This window comes from Tursiops truncatus, chromosome 4 (genome assembly GCF_011762595.2).
Source record: "Tursiops truncatus isolate mTurTru1 chromosome 4, mTurTru1.mat.Y, whole genome shotgun sequence".
Lineage (NCBI taxonomy): Eukaryota > Metazoa > Chordata > Mammalia > Artiodactyla > Delphinidae > Tursiops > Tursiops truncatus.
Window position 1 is genome coordinate 116986332 of NC_047037.1, and position 23586 is coordinate 117009917.

The 23586-nt window shown below is 32.5% G+C and overlaps 1 long non-coding RNA gene across 1 annotated transcript in view; it reads left to right on the forward strand.

Annotated features, from left to right (window-relative positions):
• The first annotated feature begins 1927 nt into the window (after positions 1–1927).
• Positions 1928–23586, forward strand: part of LOC141278606 (uncharacterized) — a 158346-nt gene continuing 136687 nt past the window's right edge. The window contains exon 1 of the long non-coding RNA XR_012331570.1: positions 1928–2695. This is a non-coding gene — a long non-coding RNA (uncharacterized lncRNA). The remainder of the gene's footprint in view (positions 2696–23586) is intronic.

Consider the following 23586-nt stretch of genomic DNA (forward strand, 5'->3'; position numbering starts at 1 on the left):
AGTATAGAAACAAATTGTAATCAACGATAAGATAATTTTTCACTCCTTTTTATTTAGACATTGTATTAGTTTTCTCAGGTTGCCATAAAAAATACCACAGTCTGGATGGCTTCAAAAACAGAAATTTATTTCTCACAATTCTGGCAGCTAGAAGTTCAAGATCAAGGTGCCTGCAGGGTTGGTTCCTCATGAATCTCTTTCCTTGACTGCAGGTGGACTTCTCCCTGTGTCTTTACATGGTCTTCCCTCTGTGTGTATCTGTGTCCTAATCTCTTCTTGTAAGGACACTAATTGTATTGCATTAGGGCCTACCCTAATGACCTCATTTAACTAAATGATCTCTTAATAGTTCACATCTCCAAATACTGTCACATTCTGAGGTTCTGAGAATTAGGACTTCAATATGTGAATTTCGAGGGAGGGGAACACAATTCAGCCCAAAGTATTCGTGATGTGAACTAACTGCTTTGTGCACAAGTGTCTAAGGAGAAGATAGCAGTGCAGAATGCAGTGTAAGAGAAGTAATTACTGAGATGAACAAATGTTATACAGGGCCACCATTTTATAGCTACTGCAGAAGTACATGGAGCTGTGTAATTCTGGGTGATAATTTTCTCGGTAGATTGTAATAGACTATTCAGAGAAACCTGTTGAATATTTTCTTGGATTGAAAGAAAGAGGCACAAAAGAAACCATTTCCCAACATTTTACTTGATTCCATGAGAATTTTTAGCAGCTAATTATACTCTGCTATGTAGGAAGCCAGATCCAATGGGAATCTTTTGGGTTAATATGTGTATTACTTTCAGGATGAGATAATAACTCACCTGTTGTACAATATTATCAATATTATCTTGACATGCATTTTTAATGAATTGGTTCTTTCAGTTTATGTGCACTCATCAAACCTAATAGTTCAACCTCTCTATAAGTATCTTCACCTCTTTCTATCTGAGAAAATAACATTTTATTATAAAATGACAATTTTTGTAACTTTGATCTCATTTCTAAGATAAGAAAACAAACATTATTTTGGGGGCAGAAATAGAAACAAAGTAAACTCTCTGTTAAAGCAAAAGAAAAACTTTTTGAAACTATCCCTGGACGTACTTTTACAGTATATCAGAAATATTTCTTTTTTGGTCATCTTCTGACTGCAGTGTGAACCAAATTAGTTATGTTAAAAAACATGAAAGTCTTACTGGCTACTTGCCCTAAATGAAGAGCCATCCTTCTACCCGCAAGCAACAACAGAAACTAAAATCCCTCTGTCTTCTCTCTCCATTGTTGTCCATAATGAGGAATTTGGTCAGGAGTAAGAATAACTCAGTTATAGTCCATGTTATCACACTCCTCTCGACTTCTCTACCTCTTCCACGTGTTGAATGACTTCCTGACTTATTTTCTGCATATATGTAATGTTTGTCTCCTATCTTGGGTGCAATAGCTCTTGGTTATCAGATCTCTTCTCCCTGATACATCAGATAATTTTGACTATTATTTAAATTGTGCTTCTCCTGACTAACTTCTCTTTAGTTTCCTTTTCACTTTAGACTACCAATGGGCATGTTTTAATCTTTTACAATTCAGGATTTATTTTCACATTCAGCCTAATAGCTGAATAAGCTTAGAAATTTAGGAAAGATAAATTGGACCACTTTGTACTTTTCCATATAAGGAAAACAAACTACTTGTGTGCTTAGATGTTGCTTCTGGAGGAACTTTCCAGAGCATTAAGCAGTAATTACCAACTCTCAGAATGATGAGTCTCTGATCCTGTGATACCAACTTTCCACCTAGGTAGGGCCAAAGACATTTGGATTGGGTTGAATGGGTACCATCTTTGTTCTTAGAAGTGCTTGGTATAAGTCTTGTTATTGTTACACACAAGGGTTATTTTAGTGTTAATTTGAATACATCAGAAGAATTTATGTTAGAATTTCAAAGAAATATATGAATCTCTATAGTCTTCAAATCTCAATTTTCCTCTGTGATATAAAATATCACTCTTCTTTAAATAGATTGCAAAATTATTCCAAAATACAAGATCCAAACGCTGAACAACAAACAGTTCATATTTACCACGAGGAATAGGGTTAAATTTTGCTCTCCAATGACAAATCCCAATCCAGAACAGATTTTAGCCAGGCAGCTAGCAGAGCTCGCTGGGTGAACTGCACAAGCCATGTTGGGTGCAGAGCTCAGAGCCGGAAAGCAAACAGCTGCTGTAGCCTGATTTGAGTTAAAATAGTGTGAGTGTTTAGTCTGGCGCACGGCTTCAGGGGAGATTGGCAGCTGGGTCAAACAAAGTCCTTCCATTGGCTCTCTTCCCAGGCAGCTTCTGCTAGTATTTAGGTACTAGTGCAGTGTAGGGCCCTTTCTCAGGCAAAACCTAACATCTGACCGCACCCTCTTTGCTTTTTCCAAAAAAAAAAAAAAAAAAAAAAAAAAAAGAAAAAAGCTTCTTTTTCCTTCTTTCGTTAAGATAAATTCTCCAGTAGACAACCTCTCCCACTAATTGTGTATTAGCAATGTATTTTATCTTGAGAGCTGGCACACTGGGCTCTCAACGTGGTGTGGAAGGCAGCCTGTTACAGTGCTGGATTCATAAAAGGCCCTTTATGGTTTGTGAAAGAATATCTGTGTGCTTAGGCAGGAAACTTTTTGATCTGCAGAAAAGCCAGAAGACATCTAGGTAAGGCTGCGTATCAAATCTACTTTTTTGGGGAAAAGTTGGGCAGTGAGAATGATTCATCACAAGCGACGTGAGTTTGGAGTGTGCCTGTTCACTTTTGTAGAAGTTTAAAAGGTACTATTTGTTTGCTTATTTTTTGTTTGTTTATTTAAATCTTAAGGGAATACTGTAGTCTGCATTTTTAAGATTTTGTTTTCTGCTGTTGAACTGATTATACTGGATATAGGGTTTTATTATATAGCAAAATCTTTGTAAACTGCCGTAGAAAGAAAGTGTATTTAGAAGGGAAATTGACAAGTTTTAAAGAGTAATTGTACAATCATTTGAGGACAGAGGAACGCTGCATTAGACTAACAAGGGTTTAATTACCAAAAAAAGTTTAATGTTGCTTTGGAAGGAATATTAAGTAAGTTGTCTTTGTCTCTTACTTTTTAATTTTAGTCGCTGATTTAGCCTGTTGGGTCACATTTTTTGTTAGTGCTGAAGGCTGCCATGAATCCCTAATGAGGCCCCTTTGCACATGATTTTGGCACTTGGCCAAAATCAACTTCCCAGCGGCAAGCTTTCTCTAAAGAACCTGGAGCAAAAAAAAAAATTTTTTTTATTAGGAATCATGTCTGAGAGCTTCCATAACCAGTTGTGTAGGCATGTCAAAATGACTTTATACAGTAAATATGAAACAAACATTAAAAAAAATTTCCTTATATTGTTGCTTTGAGAATTATGAATTCCTGCTTGTGGCCACCTAAAATACGTTATAACAAGAACAATCTTAAAGAAGAAGGTTTACCGATTTTTTTGTTTTTCTCGGCAGACCAGAGTAGGGATGGTCATCACACTGAGAAGTATACAGTACGAAAGGGTTATTCAAAACACTTCAGGATAAATAACAGATGAATTCTTAAAACTGTTAATCTCTGTAAGTAATACTCAGTGAACAGTAAGTAATGAAGTTTTCTAGAAGTTTCGCTGTGTGCACAATTCAGCTTAACCTTTTTAAAATGGGATTTTTGTATATTTTAAATATCATAGTATTTGGGATTCTAAAAAATGTTGGCCCTTTTTGTATAATTTTAAAAGTGTATTAACACCCTGATGGTATTTATAACAAATGTTTTAAAAGTGCTTGATATATAAACATGACTGAATAACTTAAAATAATTGTATTTAATTGCTGTTTTGCAATAAAAATGATGATTTTTTTTTTTATGAAAGAAAGGTCAAAGTCACTTTCATCTAATTTTCAGAACTGTCAGTTTTTATTTTATTTAACTGGATTTTATCATGTAAGCCGATACGTTACTTTACACTCCAGTATTTTAAGAGTTAAATTCACAGGTTGCAATGAAATACCTTAGTAATCAGATATTAACAACCTCAGATTTTATGTAACCATTTTCAGCAATATATTTAGACATTAAAAATAGACACACTGCAGTGTATTTAAAAGCAGAAAAGTAGGATCTCTGTTGCCCTGTTTTTTTTTTAAGAAATCCTATTATACTAAATGCTATTTTGCCTTATATGTTAGTCTGTGGTAATCTAGAGTGAAACTTTATTTTTCACTTTACAATAATCATATTTCTTTTAAAAATATTGATGAGAGCCTGATTTATTCTTTAAAGAAACATGAGTTAGAGCTGTCTTACTAGGTATGTTTTTCATTTATTTATCACTATGTTTATCTTCTCTTTTTTATTATACAGTATAAAAGATTGCTAATTGGGGTCATAGAAAAAAATGAAAATTAACTTTAAATAAATTTTAGCATTAGAAAATGCATCTGATTTCTTTCAGATCAAATAAATATATATATATAATTTATGTATATATAAAATATTTTTTGGTATTTCTGTATTTACATTGCTGTTAGTTGCACTGAGGCATGGAGTGTTTGAAGTTACCCTATCAGTCAGCATTAAAATACAGAGATGCTATAAATTGGGAAAGGGCAGTACATATCTGCTATTTATAGATATTTACCTGGATAAGTTCTGTACTTCCATGTGAGTTCGCAGTTGAATTCTCATTTAATGTAATCTTCAATATTCTTAAAAAAAAAGTTAATATATGTTCGATATTTCAAAATTTGCATAAAGCAGGAACATTTTTATCATTTACTATCATCAAACAGGTGCAGGAAAAATAAGATAGCTTGCTTATTCAGCAGGGTTCTTGCTTAAAACATTATTTTTGAATTCTATTTTTATTTTAATCTTAGCTCTCATACATACAATATTGTCTTCTGTTTCCATTTTTTATTTTTTAATTAAGTATTTTGCTTACTTGAAATTGACAGAATGTTTCTCTAAAATATACTGGAAAATGTTTCAGCTGATGATTTTAGCTGTTGTTGTGGGGTTTTTTGGTTAATTAGAGGCCATAGCAAAATAAATGCCATAAAATATCGAACTTTTAAAGTACACAGATATGTTAGTTTGTGAGTTCCGAAGAAATTTAATTGTATAAAATTACTGACAAACACTTTTGAGTTGAGGGAGAAACAAGTAAGTAGTGAGAAAAATTTAAGTTATACACTTTAGCTAAATTTACTAAGAAATTTACTGTCTTTTGCTATAGCTATGAATTGTAATTGCGTATTTCAAAAGTGTAGGCTTTTTAGCAGACTTATTAGCTAATTTTCCTTTAGGAACCATAAATGCAAAACACTGATTACATTTTTTCACTGAGTTGACATTTTAAAACAATATTCAGGATACAATTACTTTCAAAAAGAAAAATATTTTGATATTTTTGTTAAATTTATTTGCAAAGAACAGTTGGAATAATTTGCTTTATTCAGCATTTTCCCCAAGTTTTTGGAAATACTAAAACCTATTCCACTTTACCATAGGGAAACTACTTCACTCTTCAGAGAAAGTGAATTTCATTTGTAGTTGTCAATTTAGATTATGGGCCTTTACCGTTTTAAGTGTGACAGTGTTTTGGTTTGTTTCAATTATGCAACAGGCATAAAATGCTTTCTTCCCCCCCCCCCCCCCATTTAAAAGAACTCTTAAATAATTAAGTATAAAATTTAATTCTTGTTAAAAAGGAAAACTTTAAAACTGCAGTGTTCTATCCACGATTTTTAAAATGTGAGAAATGTTACAACAGGGCATTTTGGATGAGCATTTTATCATTTAAATGAAATGCTTTGTTTTAAATGGTAAATTCCAGCAATGAGATAAATGTATCGCTGCATTAGATAGAATATAAGTATTGAATTTTGGCACAACTTCAGTGACCTCTGCCATAAAAGATTGGTATATGTGGGATGATCTTGGATTTGCAAAAACAAACGTAGATGGTGAAGCACGTGAGAAACCGACCTTTGTTGTTTTGGAGGAATTATGTGCTAAAAGTCAAGAGATACTTTTCATGTAAACTGCTGATAAATATTTTGTCATTTAATTAGTAAAATAAATCTTGAACATTAAAGAATTAATTACAATTTAAAAAATGCATTCGTAAGACTTTTTCCACAGAAATAACTGTAGTGTATTATTCTTTTATGAGATGAACAACTGTCATATTTCCACGCAGCTAATATTTAACTATAAATTAGATAACCAAGTAATTTTTTAAATGTTATGCTTTGATTTAAACACAGTTAATAGTGAATAAAAATAATGTTCTCTGGTTTTGACTTTTTCATATAAAAGAATGGTTGATTTGCACTTGTTGCATTTTTTACTTAATAATGGTTTAATTTTTAAATTATCATAAAGTAAGTATTGCTATTTGATATCGTTTTTAAACATGGTAGGGTTTATTTTATAAGCGACCTGACCTAGTATATATTTAAACAATGGTTATTTATATTTAGCTGTATAGTCTTTCAGAATCAAGATCAGCAAAAGGCCTCTTTTTTGGTGCTCAAAATTTTTTCTAAAAAACTTGTTTTTAGTTTTCTCTTGTTTATGTGTCCAGGTATGTCTGCCAACCTGAGTATCTGCCTACATCCTGAGATATCTGTCTTGTGAGCATTAGGCCGGAAAGTGTAGTAGTAGGCTCTAAGTTTATTCTTATTCCATATTCCACTGAATAAATGAAGATTTTAAGTTTCTTATTGAAATCTAGTCTATATATGAGTCAGTATAAAGATCACATCAAATCTGATGATTTTGATATTTTGAAGCACTGAATATCCTGTGTTAAGTTAGTGGTCATTTACATGTTTGTGTAGTGATTCTAAATATATGATCATTATTAGTTTTAAAGATTTACTAATTTATAGGAAATATAGAATGCCATCATTTGCTTAAAAATTATTATTTACTAATTTTATAATTGCTTCCACTTTGCTATTATTGAAATGTTACATAATAGTTCTCCTTAAAAATATCATGAGACTAAGTCGTGCCTTGCTTTCCATTTCTCCCATTAACTTTAGAGGTCATAATGTGTGTGTTGGGGGGGTGCCTGAAAATATTTCAAAAAATTTTTTCTTTCCTGTGATTATCAACTACGATTTGCAGAGATTTTGAAAGGAATGATTGTGTATTTTTTTAATGTTTATGTAAATGTGAGGAATACATGGGCTTTCTGTGGACTTCAGTTTAAAAAACTAAAATAGAAAATAAGATGAAGATTAATGACATGGTGTATTTTTATAGCAACTAATTACAACTTGCTATTCATACATAAACAACAAACTGGAAAGATACCCAGTGGGCTCTGAGAGCAGCCTTCACTTAAGAACTGCTGGGAAAGTGGTGGCAAAGGGATGATTTTGGTCCAGTCTGTATGATCTATGGTGTTTCAGACCCGTGCAATCATTTCCCTGTTGAAATCCTCTAGTCTTGCTTCAGAGCCCCCATAACACTAATCTCAGAAATTTTTACAGAGAGGGGTTGCAGAACACACTCTTTCTTGTTGTTCACTGGAGGGCCTGTGATTGGGGTTTCTTTGGCAAAGGCAGTGTTCTTCTCTGTATAGTGGTTTAAAAAAACAAAATCACAGTTTGGGTAGGTCAGCTCAATCAGTTGGCCAAATCAGCATAATAACCAAGCCAACTCAGCCTTAACAAGGATAATTAGTTTTTCATTCTTGCCTAAACCTGGGCACTTTCCTGAAGAATGCGGACAGTTGTGCATGAAAGGTTGAGTTGCTGAAAACTGTACAACATGCATTTTCTACTTGTGAATTAATAAACTGTGTTTTGTGATCAAAATAGTTTATATCAATATTCGTTGTGTGTGCAAAATATTTAAACAGTGAAAGAGCAATCTTCCTGAAATTAAATATGTGGGATTAGCTTTATTATAATTTTATTTGAGATGTCATCTGAAAATTACTTTTTAAAAGCATTCTTTAAGTTTTTTTCTATTACATTCTTCATAAGGCATAATAATTTAGATATGAATTTTTTGCTAGTGGAGCAGTTTTTGAAAATTATATGTATGTTGCCAGTGCTTATTCTGTAGGATTCTAACCTGATCACATGTTCTTTCCTCTCCATTCCTAGGGTTCATTCATAAATATTCTCTGGAGGGATTTTTTTTTTTTTTTGACAACAGCCAATTTTAGATACATTCAGGGAGCGTGACAGTTAAAAAGTTGATGCACAGAAAATCTCTGTTCAAATGTGATTTAGCTATTTCTAAAACATGTTCGATTGTCAGGAAATGAATCAACAAGGATGTAGAAATAAAGAACGATTTGTAATTTTGGCAGATGAAACAGAGCAATAATCAGTTCAGAATATTTATAGAATGATAACATTTTTCTATTGACATATTTTGTGCCAAAAATTTAATTTAGAAACTGCTATTTGTTACTAGAAGCCAGTAATTGACTTTGGTAATCAACAGTTCAAAATGTCTGATATAAGACAAAAGGCTTATTGAATGAATTGGTCTTAGATAAAATGTTAGGCTATTACGCTACCTCATATCTTGAATTTGTTTTAATTTTCAATACCCAAATCATTAAATAAGAATGTAGGAGTATTTGCATATTTCCTACTTTCAGAATTAGCCAGTCTACCTAATGAAAATTGTTCCCTCCTCTTAGATAAGTTAACAACTTAAGAGTAATCAAATATCTTACAGTTTCCATTTTCCATTTTAATGCCTACTCAAGATGAAACTTGTAGTAGCTAAGTCACATAAAAGTCTGGATTAATAGTGAGATGAGATTATGTAGCCCAAAATGAAATTATATATATAAAGCACAGGCATTTACTAGCATTTCTGTGGTCAGATATACAAGTTGCATTGAAGGTAGAGCTTCTCCTTTCTCACTTGAGGAAAGTGCAATCAAAAGTAATTTACAGATGTGCAAAATGTACAGCTGTGCTCTCCTAAATTTCACAGAAATGAGCTAAATTGTAATGGATTTAAATTGGATTGGAAGCATCATTACTAGGTTTACTAGTTAAAGGCAAGTAATACCTATGAGTACTTGGAATGATGTATGTCTAAGTGGCAGCAGAACCATTAATGTATTGGAAATTACAACCAGACCAAAACATGCAGCAGGTTTTGTGAAAATCAATTAAGTGTGTAGATCCCCTCTATGTACTCTATGCCTTTATGCCATTTACATTATATACTCCCTGGCAACATGCAAAATGATCCAAGTACAGCTGAAATATGTGTTTATGTGTGTGTGCATGTTCACAAGATGATGTGTGTGTGTGTATGTGTGTGTGTGTGTGTGTGTGTGTGTGTAAGAGATCTTTATGTTTTCTTTCCCTAGTGGTAAGGAAAATATCAAGAGTAGGATGTAAGTACCTTGGTAAAAATAGGGAACACTAGTAAACTGTCTTTGTCTATTGGATTATAAGCAATGACCATGAACATACATCTCTGGAAAATCAGCTTTTTTAAAAAAATCCATGCGTTTCACTTGGAGCTACTTATATACTCAATAGCGAAAAAACTACTGTCATTAATATTATCTGAGCAGGTAAAGACCTTTATTTTATTGAAGTATAGTTGATTTACAATATTGTACTACTTTCAGGTGTACAGCAAAGTGATCCAGTTTTACAGTTATATATATACATTTTTTTTCAGATTATTTTCCACTATAGGTTATTACAAGATATTGAATATTGTTCCCTGTGTTGTACAGTAAATCCTTGTTGCTTATCTATTTTATATATAGAAGTATGTATCTTTTAATCCCATACTCTTAATATATCCATCCCCCCACTTCTCCCTTGGTAACTATAAGTTTGTTTTCTATGTCTGTGAGTCTGTTTCTATTTTGTAAATAGATTAATTCTTATCCTTTTTTAAGATTCCACATGTAAGTGATAGCATATGATATTTGTCTTCCTCTGTCTGACTTATTTCACTTAGTATGATAATCTCTAGGTATATCCATGTTGCTACAAATGGCATTATTTCATTCTTTTTATGGCTGAGTAGTATTCCATTGTGAGTGAGTGTGTCTGTGTGTATACACACACACACACACACACACACACACACACACCACTTCTTCTTTATCCATTCATCTGTTGATGGACACTTAGGTTGCTTCCATGTCTTGGCTATTGTATATAGTGCTGCTGTGAACATTGGGGTTCATATTGGAATTAGAGTTTTTTTGTTTTCCAAATATATGCTCAGGACTGGAATTGCTGGATCTATTTTTAGGTTTTTAAGAACCTCCATACTGTTTTCCACAGTGGTCACATCAATTTACATTTTTCACAAACAGTGTAGGAGTGTTCCATTTTCTCCACACCCTCTCCAGCATTAGTATTTGTAAACTTTTTGATAATGGCCATTCTGACTGGTGTGAGGTGATACCTCACTGTGGTTTTGATTTGCATTTCTCTAATAATTAGCAATGTTGAGCATCTTTTCATGTGCCTGTTGGCCATCTGTATATCTTCTTTGAAGAAATGTCTGCTTAGGTCTTCTGCCCAGTTTTTGATTGGGTTGTTTGTTTTTCTGGTATTAAGTTGTATGGGCTGTTTGTATATTGCAAATTAACCCCTTGTTGGTTGCTTCCTTTGCAAGTATTTTCTCCCATTCTGTAGGTTGTCTTTTTGGTTTGTTGATTGTTTCCTTTGTTGTGCAAAAAGTCTTAAGTTTGATTAGGTCTCATTTGTTTTTTGGGGGATTTTTTGCTTTTATTTCTTTTGCCTTGGAAGACTGATCTAAGAAAATATTGGTAAGATTTATGTCAGAAAATGATTTGCCTGTGTTCTCTTCTAGGAGTTTTATTGTGTCATGTCTTATATTTAAGTCTTTAAGCCATTTTGAGTTTATTTTTGTGTATGGTGTGAGGGAGTGTTCTAACTTCATCAATTTACACGTAGCTGTCCCGCTTTCCCAACACCGCTTGCTAAAGAGACTTTTATCCATTGTATTTTCTTGCCTCCTTTGTCAAGGATTAATTGACTGTAGGTGTATGGGTTTATTTCTGGGCTCTCTATTCTGTTCCATTGATCTGTGCGTCCGTTTTTGAGCCAATACCATGATGTTTTGGATGTGTAGCTTTGTAGTATTGTCTGCAGTCTGGGAGGGTTATATCTCCAGCTTTGTTCTTTTTTTAAAAAAACTTTTTATTTTATATTGGAGTATATCCGTTTAACAATATTGTGATAGTTTCAGGTGCACAGCAAAGTGACTCAGGCATACGTATACATGTATCCATTCTCCCCCAAACTCCCCTCCCTTCCAGGCTGCCACATAACATTGAGAAGAGTTCCCTATGCTATACAGTAGGTCCTTGTTGGCTATCCATTTTAAATACAGCAGTGTGTACATGTCAATCCCAAACTCCCTAACTATCCTGTCCCCCCATCCTTCCCCCCTGATAACCATAATTTCACTCTCTAAGTCTGTGAGTCTGTTTCTGTTTTATAAATAAGTTCATTTGTATCATTTCTTTTTAGATTCTGCATATAAGCAATATCATATGAAATTTCTCTTTCTCTGTCTGACCTACTTCACTCAATATGAGAATCTCTAGGTCCGTCCATGTTACTGCAAATGGCATTACTTCATTCTTTTTACTGGCTGAGTAATATTCCATTGTATATATGTACCACATCTTCTTTATCCATTCCTATGTCGATGGACATTTACGTTGTTTCCATGTCTTGGCTATTGTAAACAGTGCTACAATGAACATTGGGGTGTATGTATCCTTTCAGACCATGTTCTTCTCTGGATATATACCCAGGAGTGGGATTGCAGGGTCATATGGTAGTTCTATTTTTAGTTCCAGCTTTGTTCTTTTTCCTCAGGATTGCTTTGGCAATTCTGGGTTGGTAAAGATGTGTTCTTGAACAAGTTTCCTTGGGCTTGAAATAGACTTCTTTTCTTTGCCAAACTTTTCTAAAACTCTTCTGGGAAGGTGTGTTGATGGTTGAAGGAAGAAGGGGAAATGGAAGGTGAATGATTGCATGGTTGCATTTGGCCAGGGAATTAAAGGGCTTTTACCCTGTGTAAGCTCAGAGATTTATTATAATCAATCCATCAGTATTTCAACAATAATTTGCTTTTCTAAGAGTTTTACTAAAATAACTGCAAAAAATTGACCTGGGAGGTAATTAGAAAACTGACTCATTGGTTAGGAGTATGCTGATGGAACCCTTTATCTATTCTGCCTACAACATTGTTTTCAAGTGATTGACTCCTGCCATTGAAAGTGTTATACATGATCAGTTATTGATGCAGTGGTTCAGATCTTGTGCAGAGGTCTTCATATATCTCATCTCCCTTAATCCTTTAACTAACCATGAAAGGTGGGGATAATTATCCCTATTGTACGGATGAGAGTTCTTAGAGTGCTTAAGTAATTTTCTTAGAGTTCCTGGTCTAGTAAGGGTCCATGTTAGGATTTGAACCTGTGTTAATGGTGCTTCCAGTCCATGCTATTTTCCATTGCACTATAAATTTAATGATTTTGACTTTGAGAGTATGAGGAACATTAAATATAATCCTCTGATTTAAAAGCTCTTTTTTTTAGCAGTTGAAGAAACAAAGTTCTGAAAGTATTAAAAATCAGTCATAGATGGAGAATAGTGAGAGATATTTTATATAATAGGTATTTTTTAATATATGAATTACATTTAATGTTGTTTAAGTTAAGCAATAGCCAGTGACCAATAAAACACTTTTGATCATAAGAGTTTTTCTCCAGAAAGAAATGATGATGTATATGGGTAACGATTGCATTTCTAGTATGAGGCTGTTTTGCACATCAGTGGCTTAAAATATTAAGAGCTGTGGAATAGTACAATAGGGGGAAAACATTCTCTCAGTCAGGAAATTTCACTAGCTTGTTTTGTTAACATATATGTTATTATAACCAAAAAGGTACAGGAATTGGAGAGGCGCAGTGATTTTTCACTGTGGTCATCAATAACACCCAGTGCCCCTGAGCAGAGCACTATCGTGGCATTCCACAGAAGCGGAGACTCAGAACACTTCCCATAGTGCTTCACTGCTCTGAAGTAGGTGTTGCCACTAGATGATGGCATCTCTTTAAAATTCAGTTTGTCCATATCACAGGCTGTGTAGAAAGAAACTTGAACTATATTATAGACCACTTGTTAGTAAAAGTTTTAAAATTAGATTTCTAACTTCTGTTGATAAGAGTAAGACTTAAAAGAAATGAGGATATGGGCATAAAATACATTTTATAAAATTGTTAATCTACTTCAGTTAAGTTTTATGTAATGCTGGATATTATTTTTCAAAATATCTTGGTGAACATTGAAAAATTTGGTCCAAAATCACTTTTCCAACACTCAGATATTTGATTTATTGTCTTTTAGAGCTGTGATCATTGAATGCTCTTTCTTTAACTTCCTTATTTTCTCCAGGAGAAAATGGTGACTTAGAGGGAAAAAAAAATGTTTTTTCTGCTCATGGTAATAATACGAGCGCCTGGAAAGTTGGCTTTGAATATAAATCTCCCTTCAAGTTTTGTATTCCTTTCTTTACATAAGGACCTCATTTATATCCAGCTAGCAAATGTTCTCTTTTCCTCTTTTTAAAACATTAGTGGTTTGGAAACAGAATAGAAGGGGGATTTAGCTTCATTATTAAATGTGAAAAAGACTAATAAAACATATATATAATCGAATATAACCTTGCCATGAATTATTGTTTCTGTAAAGTCACATTATTAAAAGTTTCTAGTTTATAATTTCATCCTTGATTTATATCCTAGATCACTCTGATCCTTTAATGAGTTTTGTTGAAATGTTCACTTAGCATCCTTTCTGAAAAATTGAAGATAGTCCTTTGAATTTTTTATTTCTTTATGAGATTAAAAGTTTTTTTTTGCTAAATGGAGATATTTAACATACATGATTCTTAACCATACAGCTGGGTGAATGTTTTACATATGTGTAAATATATGTAATCATATGCATACATGTAATCTCTCAGATCAGGATTTAGAAATTTCCAGCATCCCAGCAGACTATTTCATGCCCTACTGATATCTATCGCCATAGATTAGGTTTACCAGTTTTTGATTTCATATAAATAGAATCACACAGCACATATATATTTTTGTCTGGCTTATGTTACTCATCATTTTGTCCATGGGATTTTCCCCATTTGCATATATCAATAGGTTGTTCCTTTTTATTGTGGTGTAGTATTTTTTATGTGAATATAGCAAAATTCATTTATTAATTCTACACTTATTGGTTGTTTCCAGCTGTCTTTACATAATTTTTAAAATGTAGATCTGGTGTCAAAAAGGTAGAAGTCAGTTTTTCTCTCTAGTAGATAAAATATGAAATAGAATCACTTTAATTAAACCAGTAAAGGCAGTGATTGCTTTATATAACTGACTCATGCATATTTGAACCACATGACACAAGGACTCAGCATCACTATTATTAATGGAAATATTTTCTGAAACTGAGAACTAGTATGTATTATTTTAGGTAGATGCTACATAAGTATTTGAAAATATTTAAACCTTTAACCATTATTCTTTTGCTTTTGTTATTTATTACATATATGTAGCTATAATTATAGGTTGGCCCCCATATGCATCTTTTTAAACTCAATTATCAATTTTTTTAAAGTCCTTATGGATTGCTGAAATTTTATGGTGTAGAAAAAATTTAAACCATTGTCTTTGGCAAAGAATAATTTGGAATGATTCTGAACATATTTAACCTCATAATTTCATATATGAACAAAATAAGATCCAATATTTTGACACTAAGGATATATATTTGTTTGAAAGTAATGCAAATAGTTTTAGAGAGATTTTTGTTACCATTTTCTGTCATTTTTTTTTTTTGGTTCCAGGGTTCCTATCATTCTATATTCAAATTTAAGATGACTTACTCTACTAGGAAAACACAAACGTTACCAATGAAAATTGAAAAGTTCTTTGTTGTAGAATAAAATAAGATTAAATTGTTGTTTAGATGTTATTAAACAACTCACCTATTGAGTTATTTACTAGCTTCTACTGAGTACATCCCGCAGTGCTAATGAATATATTTGTTACATTGTCTTTATTGGTAAATAATCTGGGATTGTCATTTGGTATTATTTACACACTAATAAGCAACTGCTTTAAATAAAATAAATAACATTAAAGTAATGTATTCAAATGTAGTTTACAAAGCCCGTTCACATAATACACACATTAACTCTGGCAGGGAGAAGATATCGCACTTCCCCAACCCAAACAGTGAAATAATTAGTATCCTATAGTTAGTAAAGAATGATCTATGAACTGTACTAGGATTTTTTTCCCACTCTAATTCTGTTATCTCTTATTATAAGAAACTACATCTCTGTAAATAATGGAACCCTATTTAAGAGGCCCAGGGAGAATTGTTTACTACATTTTTCCAAAATATTTTTTAAAACTGGTTTTATTTATATTTATTGCACTACAAAATTCCCTTATAATATGGAAATTTATCCTCAATAAATAATAATTTGTTTTTACAGGTCTTTCAGGGATTATATTTTAAAGACACTTTAGCCTCTAAAAACAGTAGTACCACTTTCTAATATTTTTGTTTTTATACAACCAGTCCAAATTTGGCTGAGGTCGGTGATGCTTTTTATTATTTTTGACAACTATACAATGCCCAATAATGATTCTATTCTTGATACCAGCTGGCAGTAACCTTCTCTCTCAGATGAGTTCATAGATGGCCTGTTCACCATGCAAACATGTAATGGACACTCCAAAATTCCACTGCTGTGCTTCTGCTTAATTAGGTGTAGTTTCATCTAATAGGAAGAGAAAACCAACTTCCTGCAATGCTTTTTTTTCCAGAATTTTATTTTAGATATTAAATACATTTTTAAAACTGTGAAATATCTGAAAGCCTCTGAGAAAACAAAGTAATGCAGACATTTTAAAAATACTAGTTTGCCTTATTACTATGTTATGTATCTTTGGCTTTGCAAAAATATGGTTGACTTCAAAATACTGTCCTCTTTAACTCAGGATGTCACCTTGTAGCGATTGGCCTTTACTGACCCATGAAAATGGATGGAGTTATTCTGATCTCACTATGGAGAAGGTCAAGTTCACAGCTTGGATTTGAGAACAGCAGAAGGAATCACCTTAGAGGAAGAAGCTGATTTTAAAAAAGCAAATGTTTATTTACATTGAGTCCATTAGAAATAGGTAGATATCAGGAAGGAAACAACTGCAGAATTACTTCAGGATATTTTTAAAGCGCCTCTACTTAGGTATCCTTGTCTAAATATGCTAGCTTTATAGCCATTTCCTCATGAAGAACGCATCAACTTTTCTCTAGACCCATTTTTTTTTTCAGTTAACACATGCCTATTTTCTTGCTGTAATATTTAAGCAATTTTATCTTAAAGATTTCATAATACTTCATCTGTCCTTATTTCTGTTGTTTTGCAATTCTGTTTGCTTTAATAGAGCTGCTATAAAAAGCAACCATGGTAATCAGAAATAAATATTATAATTCACAAAACTAACATGGCTTACAGAGATACAAGTTAAAATATAGTAGAATATATGCATATATTTATTATTATAAGTTCATCTCAGTAAATATATATGTATATGCATACATATACATTTTACTATAAATATATACCATAAATACATTTATATTATATATAATATTACAGATAAATATATATTTATAGTAGAATGTATATGTATGTGTATCTATTTACATATACACATTTATTTACTGAGGTGAACTTAATTCCTGAAAATTATTTTATGCTTTGAAAATTTTATCTGGAATAGTCTAAATCTTGGGTTATCTTGGGTGGGTATAAAAGGTCTCCAAGAGAAAACAGCAATAAATATGACTTTTTATTAATAGTAATTCATTTTGAAACTATAATATTTATATTCTGAAAACACTATTTTTTTTATTTGTTAGTTTGATATAGAGCAAGAAGCAGTACATTAATAGGTTATCATTTTTCCCAATATTATAGTTTTTTGTTAAAAGAAACTGAATTTACATTTAAGTACAATGAACAAAGAAAAGAGCTCAATGTTTTTATTTTGTCCAGACTTATTGTGAAATTAGTCTAAATAATTTCTAATTAAAGTACAAAATTTCTAATCAATAACATGTTTTAAATGCACAGAACTTAACTGTCTATAATAGCTGTTTTGCTGTAATCATAGTTATGTGTATAATTTATCAATAAGTTTTCTTTTGAAGGGAGGGGATATATCTGATATTTCTTTGATTTTTTTCTTGTCTTGTTTGTAAGAAGTTCTAGTTTATAGAAAACTAAATGGCAATTCTGGCTGATACAGGCCATAATGATACCCAAACTCAAAAAGAAAATTGCCATATGTAGAAGATTGTCTTACTGCCCTGTCCAAACTAGTTATTCCTTATTCATTGTAAGACCTAATGTTCATTGATAGGAAATAACATTCTATTCTGATGCATGACTAATTTGTCATTTGAGTTGTGTTAAAAAAATCAATAAAATTCAAGCCATAAAGGATTAAAGAGTTATAGATTATCTCATCCTTTTGCACCATTTTGATTACAAAATTTTTTTAAAAAGTCTTTTTAAAGGAAATGTTGCAGAATTAACTGCTAACCTTTAAACCTGTGGTGTTCTTCCAGTTTCTGGTGGGTGCTAGCTATTAAGTAAATGATTCAAGGAAGGAAAAGACGAACAAAGGGCATGGTGTATGCATTGAGCATAGTAATATCTGCCTTCTCCCTAGAATAATAAAAATCAATCTGCAATCAGAGTGGTTCATCAGTTACCTATCTTCCATGTAACGAACACACATTTCTATACCCTTATTAAAAAGACATTTGTAGGTACCTCTGTCCCCATGAAGATTATAACTTGGTTGAAAATATTAAACAGAAATGAGCCACATAAGAAAAATAGAAAATAGGCTAAATTGACTGAGCTAGTGGATTTTTTAAAAAATCATATGCTTGGGTTTCCCTGGTGGCGCAGTAGTTGAAAGTCCGCCTCCCTATGCAGGGGACGTGGGTTCGTGCCCTGGTCCGGGAAGATCCCACATGCGCAGAGCGGCTAGGCGCGAGAGCCATGGCCACTGAGCCTGCGCGTCCGGAGCCTGTGCTCCGCAACAGGAGAGGCCACAACAGTGAGAGGCCCGTGTACCGGGAAAAAAAAAAAAAAAAAAAAAAAAAATCATATGCTTTACTTAAAAGAAAGAATAACCAAATCAATGCCAGTAACAATCTCTTTGAACAACTTTCTATGAAAAATAGACTTTGAAATTCCATATGAGCCTATTCGAAAGATAACTGAATTTTACAAGACCATTAGTTGATATTCTGTATGAAAACTACCCTGATAATATATTGGGAACCCTACTTTTATATCTGTTGTAGAACAGGAATTGACATATAATTAACAAATACATGTTGAATGAATGAGTAAACAATCCTAGTAATATGAGTATTTGTTTCTCCAACTGGGTTTCCCCTTCTCAACATGGTTCATTTTCTTAAAGACTAAGAAGATTCTTAAAGCTGTTTCTGGAGTGCTTATCTTTCAATGATTCAGTTACTTGGCAGAGGACTGGCATCTAGTTAAAACTTACATATTCAGAGAAATCACTCTAATTCCCATTTTGTAGTATTATCAGCCAATGAAATTGATAATTTCAGAGGATCTTTAAGTGTGGGAACTTATAATCCTTGTGGCTTTATCTGGTCCGTGAAAGAACGAAGGCTTACCAAGGGTTTAATAATTAAAGTAATATTCAATTATTAATAAATTTTGATGTTTAGTGAGGATACATACAGAAATATTATAATAAATTTGTTTGGCGCCTATGTTATAATACCTTTTAATTGGTGTAGTAAATGGAGCAGTATTTTTCCTCTTGATGTAATGATAACTTCTAAATACTACAGTTCATAGGTATCCTGATTCTCCTATTCATGGCTGTTGACTTTGGCTCTCTGTTTGCCAAATTATCACTAGAAAATTTCTTTACTAATCATCAAGAAGGTTTAATCAAAATCAGTTTGTTTAGTTACCAGCAAATGTACCCTTAGGAGTATGGGAGAAGCCAAGTTTATAATGATTGAATTATTTTATTATGTATTATGAACACAGATACAAAACCCACGATCTTTCCCCCTCCTCTCTCTTCCCCCAAATAATAAATTGAAGAGAATTGGGAGCAAATAATTTTTTACAGCAAAAATATTTTCAAAATCATTACTAGCACCTACTACTAATACCTCTTGGAGTCTGTACTGGGCTTCTCCTGGAACAGTATTGTTAGAAGAATGGGTACTGGAGTCAGACTGCCTGATTCAAACCCACGTCTGCCACTTGCTAGTTATCAAATCTGGGAAAAAGTACTTTCCTTACCTTCCTTTTCTTGTTTGTAACTTGGTAATAATAACACAACTGATTTTTGAAGTATTTGTTAAATTAAAAAATAATAACATCCCTTCCAATTAAGTGACGATGTATAGAACTTAATCCAGATGTGGGAGTGAACATGAATGAAATGGGAAAGGAGGCATGCCTTTGGAGATGTTAGTCTTCCTTAATATAATGTCATTGAAAAAAGCATCATAGTAGCCAGTGTACTGCCATCATGGAAGTCAAAACAGAGAACAGAGTGGCAGGTTTCTAAGAATATTGAAAAGTGAGAAATGTTGCCTGCTTCAGTTTTTTGTTTTTTTTGTTTTTTTTTAAATCAGCATTAAGTGGAGGGTATGCCAGCCTTACCTTCCATTTATATTTTATTTTGAAACATGTCATCAAAGAACCATAATCATCTTAATTACACCAGAGTAAAACTTCAAAGAATCCACTTCACTCATATTATAGGTTCACATAAGAAAGAGCAATTAATTTAAAATCCAAGTTTTATATATTCCCAGGTTTCCAGTTGGGAGATGACGAAATATACGTTCTCAACTCTCTTATTTCTCTCTGGAATCAATTGTCGCTTTCTTTTGGTCTTGTTTTCTGAAGTAACTGGTTATTTTGATTACCTTCAAAAGGCTGAATGGTGTTCACAATTATCTCCTTTCTCCTTCTGACTCTAATTCTATTGTTTAGTAAATTAAGGGAAAGGAATGCCAGATGAAATGAAGCCTGGTATGATTTTTAAGGTTTGGAAAGGAAATCAGTATTAACTTAATTGTTGTCTTTTACGTACAGGTTTGAATATTTATATTTGGAATAGCCTTTGAGCTTAATTCATCTGTTTAGACATGAAATATAGTTCCAAGTCAAGCTAACCAATCTTTCATTAAGATGTATTAGTGTCAGTGTATCTTGCCTTGCTTAAAAATATCTTTTTATACTTTCTGTTTTGAACTATTTAATTTTTTTAAACTTTAGTGAGTTTTCAGTGTGGAAAGTCTTATTTGTCTCTAATCTAACCTCTTTATACAAAGTCTAATAGGTCCATTTTAAGAGCAAAATTGACCTTCTTTAGATGACTAGCTATTAGTGGAGAACACAGCACCTAACCTATGCTTATCTAAATCTCAGAAATGTTTCCTATCTCGGATCTCTTGCATTGCAGATATTGAAAGCATCAATGCTTCTATTCTCTAAAATTTTCACAAAAATATCAGACCTGATAGTGTGATTTTTTTTTTCCTTTTTACCTCAAGATCTAACTAGAAACATAAATCAGAAAAAACTAACTGAAAGAAAAAGTTTGAAAAAAAGAAAAAGAAAATGAATTGATGCTTTGGGAAAGGAAATGATTTGGTGGTAGAGTGTAGATTAGATTAAAGCAACCAGGTTTCAGAAACTAGAGTGTTGAAGTTCAATAAAAGATGCCCAGAATTCTTGAGTGCAGTAAAACACATGTATAGCAGAGGGCCTTCTGTAGAATCTGGATGTTGCTTGGTTTAACAAAAAAGTGAAAAATATCCTTCAGTGGATCTAGCAATTTCTGAGAACATCTGTATGTTACCCATCCAAAGTAATAAGGAGCTGAAATCATCTATCACTACCTACTGCCACTTACTTCATTTTCATAACATCCTTCTAACTATGTCTCATCAGGAAATTAAATTTCTATCACACAGGTTGAAGGTTATTTACAAAACAGACTTCCACTGTGCTAGTTCATCCTGCATATTGCAGCTAGATGATTACAGCCAGATTATTGCAGCCATTTTCCAACTGATCTCCAAGATTTTATTCCTTCGATTATGTACTCTTTTTCTTTTTCCTGAAGTTTCCTTCAAAAATTAAGATCACATCTCTCCTTTTCTAAGAGTCTTATGACTCTGTTGCCTGAAGTTTGTTTCCTCCCCACAAACTTGCATATTGAGTATCATTAACTGGTTATTAATACTAAATTGATCTTGGAGAAACTTTCTGTGAGAAAACATTTCTTGGTATTGTTTTGTAAGTTAAAATACATAGGCACCTTAGATGGCTCAATAGAAATTTTGCAGAAAGATTCTGAAAGATTTCTTTTTCTCCCCACTTTTTTTTAATTGAAGTATAGTTCATGTACAATATCATATAAGTTACAGGTGTGCAATATAAAGATTCTGAAAGATCTTAAGAGGTACATGGAAATAGGTGAAGAATAGAGCTGATAGAGAAAAGTGATGGCCTTCTGCAGGGCAAGACACATTATGTAGAGTTTAATTTTTCTTAACCTGCCTTATTGAATAAACTGAACGTTTTCAGAAATTCCATCTTTTAAAATATGACCGCCACAATTAATATTTAAGACAATAGCTCTACATATAAGCCATGTATTAGGTCTCTGAGGTCATTGCTTGACTAAACACATAGCTTTGAAAATTTCAGAAAATCTCTTCAGCGTCAACTTCTATAAGCTTGGCAATCTGCATTTAAAGATTGAAAAGAATGAGAAAGTGATTTTGTTTCATTACCAAAACATAAAAATTATATGCTGTGGTTTTATTTTTTTTTGAACAAGAGTTTAAGTAAGGAGGTAAAATTCTCATTATTTCAGTAACTATTTTCTAGTTGTTAACTACTCCCTGAAGATATTATATTACTAAATTGTTTTAGCACCAATAGCTACCAATGTAATATAATAAGATATTTGAACTCACTGTACAAATAACATCCAGAACGTTTTTAAATGAATTTTTAAAAATCAGTTGAGTTTGTTTCTAAAGTATTTTGTTGGTGGCCATGGTAAAATATTGACAATAATGGATTTAAAATAAATGAATATTCTAATTAATAATAGAAGTCAGACTTCCACAAAAATTATTGGAAGATAAAGTTTTTGAAATTTTTTATGGCAGTAAAAGAGTAAAATGAAAAAAAGAGAGAAACACAGGTCCGTAGTATTAAACATCTATAAAAATCACTATTTGAACTTTCTTGTTACTTTACGGTCCTGGACTATCACATTTATATATTGAAATGCTCAATATAGTTTTTATGTTATTGGGGGGGGGGAAATGGTGTTCTTCAGAAATTGTACTTGCTACAAGCAAAAAAATTAAAAAGTAACTTCAGTAAGAACGAACTGGAATAATGAGAAATTTCTGTATCATGGTCAAAATAATGCCATTACCTCCTGCAAGATTGCTGCAGTGATTTTTGAAAGCTATACAAGTTGTTTTATCTGATTTTGGCTCTCGAAGGCTTTTTCTATCTAAAAGCAGTTGTGGTAATATACAAATGTAGAATAACTTGTGAGTTATATTTTAGATCTAAAACTATATGTATTTAATGGTATGACCAAGTTCATGTTTGGGAAAGCATCACCTGAAAATTGGGTTTTTAGTATTTTAAGTATTGTCAATTGAACTAAGAGGTGACATTTTTCCTGTTTACTTACATTATAGTTTGTATGCTCTATTCAAAAGCAAAAACTCAAAATTCCCAGTTTTAAATGTTACCATAGCTTCGTATACCAAAGAAAATAGTTTACTTAATTGAGTTTCAAATCTTGAGCTGGATTTAGTATTAGACATAGTTTAGTGATTATGTATATTTTTCATTGATAGTTAAACATACACACAAAGTATATTTTCTTTTTTAAAAAATGCAAAAGCTGCTTTAACATAAAATATGAACAGTTGAGCAAAGCATGATAAAAATACTTACTTGGAAGGATTGGGAATTGAGCAAGCACAGTGTATTTTTTGCCCCAGAGGTGGCAGTGGGAAAAGGTCTGTTTACCCGAGCTCTCCTGCTTCCAAATGAGGTCTGATGATTTTAGTTTGATGAATGACTTCAGGGAGCTATGATGCCCACCACACTGCCCAATGTCTTGGCCCAAACAACAAATCAGCTCATAGGTCTCCATTAATGTGCTGCTGGAAAGGATGTGGATTGGTTGGGGATGTATACAGGGAAAAGTTATTTCTGAAGATGGTATTTTTTATAAAATAATATTTTAACTGTGCTTCTCCCCTGCTTAAATACTTCCAAGGTAAAGACTATTATTTCTTATTTATGTCTATCCAGAGTCTTGTATATAAAGGTTCC